The sequence below is a fragment of the Carlito syrichta genome, unplaced genomic scaffold (genome assembly GCF_000164805.1).
Source record: "Carlito syrichta isolate Samal-C Ts95f unplaced genomic scaffold, Tarsius_syrichta-2.0.1 Scaffold302536, whole genome shotgun sequence".
NCBI classification, from domain to species: domain Eukaryota; kingdom Metazoa; phylum Chordata; class Mammalia; order Primates; family Tarsiidae; genus Carlito; species Carlito syrichta.
In genome coordinates, this window is record NW_007246632.1 from 498,551 (window position 1) to 507,030 (window position 8,480).

General features: G+C 35.0%; 1 protein-coding gene and 1 pseudogene across 1 annotated transcript in view; both read right to left on the reverse strand.

The window, feature by feature from the left end:
• Positions 1 to 8,480, reverse strand: part of LOC103259141 (discs large homolog 1-like protein) — a 235,659-nt gene that overhangs the window by 137,410 nt on the left and 89,769 nt on the right. The gene's annotated exons all lie outside the window — the stretch shown is intronic.
• The window catches only part of LOC103259140, a 2,356-nt pseudogene continuing 1,030 nt past the window's right edge, over positions 7,155 to 8,480 (reverse strand).

Sequence of the window (8,480 nt, forward strand, 5' to 3'; positions counted from 1 at the left end):
CAACCTGACCCAGAGTAAAAATACTAGGGTCTGAGGCAGGGTGGCAAAGAGCTGTTTTTGTTGGGGCTTAAAGAAAATATTCTGTACTTTGAACTAGACTATGATGGAACATACTGTAAGAAAAAGAAATCTACATCCCACTCCATCCTTTTGATTTATGCTTTTTCACATGAAAGTCATTTCATCAGCAGTATTGAATATGAAGAGATATATAAATACTCACATTGGCCAAAGCTATGGAAAATACACCACAGATGCAATACTTGCTCCTTCTAACAAGGGCAAGGTGACTGAGTAGGACTGTTTCTTTCTGTTACTTCCTGAATCTATGATTTAAGTGAAATTGGGGCCATAAAATGTTTCACCACATGTTATAAATAAACTCTCTGGCCTGAAGGACTCAACTTCAAGTTGTATATTTTTATCAAGAATACATTACAGTTTAATGTGGGAGTGGGAGGATCTAACTCAACTCAAGCAATGATGATTAATTAAAGTTAGTTTGCAATATTTTCCTGGGTCTGCAGACAGATCATAAAATAAGTAATAGTTTTATGATTTTGTTAGCATATACAGTCCTCCACTCAACTCACTACAGGTAAAGCCACTTACATTTTCTTCATATTTAAAAAAAATTATTAACATACAATGTTTATTTGTAGTTATGTCTTTGCAGGGAGTATTTTATTTTAACTGCATAGTCTAGAAATCTTATGAGATGGTTTTGTGGCTTGAGGGCACCGGAATAACATTGAAAGGTTTCATTTTTTTTTTCTACTGAAAGCATCAATAGCATTTACCTTGTAGAATAGAGAATAAATTATACAAAGTCACAAATATAGCAATATAATTTAGCTGAGAGAGAACCAGATTAAAAGTCAGGAGTCTTGGGTTCTAACTCTTATTTAAACTATATGAACATGTGGCCTCACTTCACCCTCTGAACGTCAGCTTTTTCATGCATAAAATTGAAAGAGAATTAATGCTCACCTCACTAGGGATTAAAATATGATATGTTTTGTAAAATATGTCTTAAAGCTATAGAGTGGCATAAAAATGTAAATTACTATTATGCGTGCTTTTTAGTGGAAATATGACCACTTAATAATTCACTGTGGGTCAAGACCTGTGATACAAAAGTGAATCAGACATGATTTCCCCTTGTGTATTTGTGTCTGTGTGTGAAATGGGGAGGCAGAGCAGAGAAGGAGAGAGAGAGAGAGAGAGAGAGAGAGAGAGAGAGAGCCAACAAGAGAACACTATGTTACTAATTAACTTTCCACAATCTAGAAATCATGTGGCAGAACTTAGCATAGTCCTTGATCATTAAAGATGTTCAATATAAATGTTTACCTATTAATCATGTAATGCAGATCCAGATTCCTTAAAAGGCAGACATACTGAATCAAGGTTAAAAATAAATCTTACTTTGACTGGATCCTCCAACCCCATGCATCTTTTGGCTTTAACTTTTTTTTTTCCTCTACAATTTCTTTAATTTTGAAAGGGTCAGCACGTGTTAGGAAACTCAAATGGAAACACATGGGAAATGATAACATGGAAGTAGAGGGCTGCTCCCCTCAAGCCATCCTTGAATTCACAGCCAACCATTCAGATGTTAGTATTAAACAATCAGTGCTTAGAATCAGTTTATTTGTAAATCTCTTTTTAAAAGCAGTCACTTCTGAGAAGGCAGGACTTTGGAGGTACTTCTCAAAACTTCCAGTCAGAAATTAAACCTGAGAGCTAAGAAAATAGCTGAAACTGTTAGTTTAATTTTATTCTTAACAAATTGGTGCATTGTCTGAATCAGTCTGTTCAGTTAAGATTAAGCTCTGAGAGGGAGATACCAGGTTAGATGGTAACATAAACTTCTTTCAGTTTCTTAGCCAACAAGACCACCTTCAAGAGCTAAGAATTTTTTCCTATTTATTACTGGAAAACATACTTTCCTTTAAATGTCTTTTTCCCACTCTTTACCTTCCTCTGCATTTTGAAGATCATTTCGGGTACCACCTGTTCCAGGAAGCCTCACCAACTCTTCTTTCTCCCTCCTGACAAAGGCCGAATCAGAGATTGCTGTTCTTGTCTCCAAGAACAAACTCTGGTAGTTATCTCAAACAAACTAAAATCTATTTTAACAGTCAAATAAGAACATACCTAAAAGGTAGGTACCATGTCTTATGAATCTGTGCTTCTCCAAGGTAAACATAGAGCTCAAAAAATATTTGCTGAATAAATGCATTTAATGAGGAAAGAACACACTTATCTACTGTATCATTTATTTTCTCTATCCCTAAAGTGACTATATGTCCTCTTTGTTCAGGACTGTCCTGACATATGACTATTTGCCTAGCATACAGGTTACATTTAACTCTCAAAAATGGATGGGTTTTGACGGCAAATTATATAGTCACTGTATTCACTCCTGAACCTGTTTGTTAGTCTCCTTATATCTGAACCCTGAGGTTCTACCATCCTTAGATCCAAGTTCCTATATCTAGTCCTTAAGGGCATGCTGACACAAGAAGAACTCTCCTTATTCAGCAGATTCCAGTCCTCCTCATTTTCCTTCCCTTTTCCTACTCAATTCAAAGGACTTTGCAAATGTTTTTCTTCTATATCTGGCACCCACCAGTGGTCAAGCCATGAATACAAGACTACTGTTCTGAAGTCCTAAATCTCCTCGGACAAGAATTTCTGACAACCAGAATTCGGGTTTTGAATCCCAATGTAAAGTTATAGGCAGAATATCAGACTATTTTATACCCTAAGAGTCTTCCTTCTGAGTGAAGAAAAGTGGCAGGCACATTTATATGAAATATTTTCTTAATATTTTAAAGTGATTTTTAGTCTATAGATAATCAACTGAACTCAATCACAATTGGTTGTTAAGTAGTATTAGCTTAAATGACATTTATGTACATATAGTTTCCCTTAAAAGAAGTTTCAAATTCCTTGGCTCTATCAAAAATCAAGTCTGAAATTATTTACACACTACAATTACAAATTCCATCTATTTCAAATGACTTAATTATAAATTCATGGAATATAATGAAAATGACAGCTGACTCCAAGTTAGCAACTACAATTATAATTAACAGGCGACTTTGACAAATGTTTACAGTGTTTGAAACAGGCGGTCAGTACATCAATTACAGAGGTAACATTAACTATTTATAATTTAAATCTAAGTTATCACACATTGTTATACGTGGCAAATGTCCCCCAGCTTTTCAAACTTATGCCTAGTGGTCAAATAATTGGCTCATAGAAACAAGAACAGAAAACCAAGCAGGATAAATAGGAAGTAATAGTAATTCTATTTTTTTGGAGGGCAGGTCCCTTGTCGTACAGGCTTTCCCTGCTAGGTAAGTGTTCTAAGAACCCATTGCCATCAGTGTACCTGCTAGCGTTGCCATGAGAGACTGCATTAGGCTTCAGTGAATTTTTTTTTTTTTTTTTTTTGCTTCTTTCAACATACTTATCCATTTCATGATAGGGTGATATACAAATGCACCAGCCCACACCACGCTGAGTATTTAGCAGTTTTTGACCAAAAAATGACTTGACCCCATGACCTACCATCCCTATTCACTCGAATTCGCCCCAAATGACTTTTTTGGTATTCCCCAATGAAGAAAGTCCTTACAAGGAAACATTTTGCCCATGTTCAACAAAAACAGCAGAGCACTAAAAGCCATCAAAATTGAGTTCAAAAACTGTTTTGACAGTGAAAAAAGCTTCTTGATAGGTGTATTGAATCAAACAGAGAATTCTTCAAAGGTGATTGAAGTTTGATATGTAAGAATAAATATACAATTTTTTTACAAATAAATTTCATTTTTGGGGATACCCTCTCTTATACATCCCCCAAATCAGGATTGATTTCCAGATATGCTCTGGTTCCATGTTCCTTTTCCTGCCTTATTTTTTTTTTTATCATATGCCTTCCCTTTTCCCACCACCACCCTACATAAGATAATATGAAGATCCTGATGTTCTATGATTGTGGTAGAATAAATTTTATTTTCAAGTATGAGTCGCACTCCACTGCTCTTTCCTTTAAGAGATTATATATTCCTGTCTCATTGATTTCCAGCTTGGCCATGTTATATGTTTTGGCCAAGAGACTATGAATGAATATGACACATGCTATTTCTTAGCAGAAGCTAGGAGAAGTACCATGAGTTTCTGTTGGTAATTTTGCTTTTATTCACTGCCATGAAAATGGCATGTCTCAGATGGAAACTCTTCTTTACCCTGGGTTCTAGGACAAGAAACCAAGGGAAGTGAACCCATAGACAGAAACTAGCCATGGTAGTTAACACAAACCTATAAGTAACATGAGAAAAAAAAGAAAATTTGCAAGTATTGAGATTTTGTGTGTTTCTTATCACAGCTGACCTAAGACTGAAACATTGATAAAGATGACATATAACAATTATGGAGCTTTACAATGTGTCACGCTCTGATTTAAATTTTTAAAACCCATTTTATAGATGAGGGAACAGAAGCAAAAAAAAAAAAAAAAGAAAAGAAAAGAAAGAAAAAAAGAAAGTCAATAATTTGTACAAAGATACATAGTAAATAGCCAAGTCAGATTTTGTACTATATACTCTGACTTCAGAGGCCAAGATCTTATTATGCTATACTGCCTCTCTGCATATTCAGGGATGCCAAAAAACTTTATACACATTTTAAGTATGACATTCGCTCAAAAAATGGTGTTAATCAAATGAATGCTAGCAGCACCATGTGACAGGCAGAACAGTCAAAGAAAATGCAGAAGCACAGATGAGCGAACTTCATACCACACATTGCTACATAACTTAATTCCACTTCAAAAAGTAATACATAGATAACATCTCTTAAAATGTGTATACATTTTTGGCACCCCCTGTATATCAGTCATATTTTGACATTCTCCAAGTATTCAAAACTCTTTCTTACCTCCATGGGTTTCCACAGGCTAACCCTCTGTCTGGAATTCCCTTTCCTCTTTTCTCATGTAGAAACTCCTACTCATCCTTTATGACCCATTTTTGTAAATTTCTGTCTCTGTTCCTTATCCACTGCACCCCACCCCCACTTCCTGGAAATAGTTGTTTCATTCCTCTATAGTAATATAAAATTTCATAAATACTTTGCTATAGCACTGTTATTAGTTTTTTGGTGCTTACCTTCCTTGCTAGATGTTGAACTCTTCCAGGGTGGGGAAAATATTTTATTTATCTTTAAATCTCTAGAACAAATGTACCTAAAAGATGAGGGACTATAGATCAGAAAAAGTTTGACGGATGAATGTAACAGTTCTAATAGCTAATTCTATTTGTTTCTTTTTCTTTTTTTTTTTAAAGCAGCATTTATTGAGAGGACAGAAAAGCTCCCAGTGGGAGGGGCCCCGAGGAGGTTGCCCCAATTTGTTTCTTAAAACTAAGTTAAGGAAGATATGGGAATAGGTTAGTATTCTATTAGTCTAAATTCAGGAATTCAATGCATTAAATCCTCTCCACCTGCATAATTTCTCTAGCATTTGTTGCCCTCCCCTACCCCAAGGGTTTCTATAGGCATAACCAGTAATTAGGCTAACACATTGCTGCCCAAATCCCTTTTCTCCCATTTACATTACTTTCCTCCTTAATCTAAAGAAAGCTTTTGGACCTCAAAGAATGGGTACAATATTTTATGAAGTAGTTGAAGGCATCATCACAGATCAATGGAAATTGTGATGGTTGATTTTATGTATCAACCTAATTGAGTTAGAGAGTGCCCAGATATTTGGTCAAGCATTATTCTAGGTGTTTCTGTGAGGTTGTTTTCCCCTAAGATTAACATTTAAATCAGTAGACTAAATAAAGTAGATTACCCTCCATAATATGGGTGAGGCTTATTCAATCAGGTGAAGGCAAAATCCTGAATAGAACAAAAGGCTGACGCGTCTCTAAGAGAGAATTCTCCCTCCTGACAGCCTTTAAACTGAGACATAGCTCTTCCTAGTTTTAGAGCTTCTTCTGGTCTTTGGACTGGAACTGAGACATTGACTCTGTAGATTTGAACTTGCTAAACTCACTATAATCATGTGATCCAACTCCTTATAATAAATCTCTTCATGTATACATATATATCTTAAAAACATATATATGTATATGTTTATATACACCACATATTGGTTCTATTTTCCTGGAGAATCTGGCTCTTACAGGGATCAAATATTTGGGACAAACTTCACAACATCAGTGAAATAATTTGGTATCAAATAATTATACTTTTCAAAGAATTAGCTCCATATGCCATTGGATGTGTGTGTGTGTGTGTGTGTGTGTGTGTGTGTGTGTGTGTGTGTGTGTGATGTATATGTACATGTAAGTATATATGTGTTATAAGTATATATGTGTGTACATACAAATATATACATATATACTATATATTTATATTTAAATAATAGCACAAATCTCAGCAAACCTTTTTTTAACTTTCAAAATGTGTTTGAATCTCATTCCAAAAAAGAAATAAAATTTCCAGATACAAATGCATCTCACTCAAATCACTTTTTGACATATATTCAGCAACGTAAAATATTATAAAGATTCAATATTTTCATCTTTTATAATCTCAATATATTATATATTTCATATATAATATATATACAATACATACAGGTAGTCAGCAGGATTACAAAGTAATTTTTTACAATCTGGTTAGTATTGATAGATATTTTTAGAATATTAAGAGAAACTATTTAGGATCATAGAATAAAGTAAAATGTGGCAGGCCCAAGCCTAATAACAAGATTGTAAATGCTCATATGGCCAATCATTTTAAAGGAATTCTCAAGTTGAGTAGAGTACATTTTAAAACAATACTCTTGCTACTCTCAAGCAGCAGTATTTATATATATTAAGCATGCACATCTTCATTAAATGTAAAATAACTATGCAGCTTTCTTTACTGTAATATACAGTAGCTATTTCTTCCTTTCTGTTGGAATTTGTTGTTGTCTGAAAATTAACTAACATACCACAAGGGAAGCAGCTTCAGCTCCTTTCCCTCTCCCTAAAGTATGACTCAGTTTGAAGATTGTTCTTCAAGCAACCACTAGAACTATTAACAGTACCTTAATACTACTAACAGCAATCAGTGAATAACTGGAGTCATATCAAATGTTCCAAGGACAGCTGGAGGTACTTAACTGTACTTATTCACCCTGCTTCTTGCTTTATCTAATCCATATATTTCTGGGCCAAATTTCAATAAGTTTGCAGGTGACTACACATCATGGCTAATCACAAAGCACACAGCAGGATGATTAAGCAGAGTCTCAACGTATCAAATGAAGCTTCTGTCATTAAAGGGACACTTTCTTTACCCAATGGTGGGTTTATAATGTAGTCTTTGGTGATTGGTTTTACCCAGAACAGAACCATAAATAAAGGTGCCAAGAAGTTGATATGAAGTAATGTTTGTGAAATTTTTTCTGTTGCCAAATTCAGGTCACCCAGATGCATTTGAGCCAGCTGTTATCCAGGAAATGTCAAAAAAAAAAAAAAAATCCCCAATGAGTGAGCAGAAAATAGCCAGGAAAACTTTGAAAGTAAGTTTTGAAACAGGACACTCTGAGATTCTAAACATTGCTTTTCATGAAACTGCATTGCACTGTCTGAAAAATTTGTAAACCCTGCCTCAAGTCCAAATTTCAGATAATTTTCTGTTATAATCAAGACTGCCATTAGTTTGAAAAATAAAAAAAAATCCAAAGGTGACACAAACTGATCTTTCACCAACCATCTTCTACTTTATTTATTTTTTATTTTTTTGTTTTTTTATCAATATTTTTTATTATGATATTGTGGGGTACAGTTAAGGGTTAGGTATAAAAATATGCTTTGTTCAGGCACCCATGTTGATAAGAGGTGTCTCCCCATCCCCAGGCAGATATTTACTACTGTTAATCCCATCTCCCTTCCCCTCTCCCCCCATAGTTTCCCACCACTGTCAGTCATTTTCTTATAGTATTACATTGGATGTTCAAGGTCCACTTTATGAGTGAGAACATGTGATACTCAGATCTTTGTTTCTGTGAGAGGTCACTCAGTATCATAGACTCTAGTTCCATCCAGGTTGTTGAAAAATTCATGATTTTGTTCTTTTTTATGGCTGCATATATTCCATCGTGTATATATACCACATTTTTTAATCCAGTCCTCTTTTGATGGACAGCATGGTTGCTTCCAGGTTCTTGCTATTGTAAGCAATGCTGCGATAAACATACATGTGCAGGTATCTTTTTTATAGAGTGATTTGAGTTCTTCAGGGTATATTCCCAGTAGGGGGATTGCGGGGTCATACTGGAGGTCAATATTTAGAGGTTTTAGGAACCACCATACTGTTTTCCACAGAGGTTGTACTAGTGTGCACTCCAGTGTAGAAGTGTTCCCTTTTCGCCACACCCTCTCCAGCAACTGCTATTTTTTGAGTTA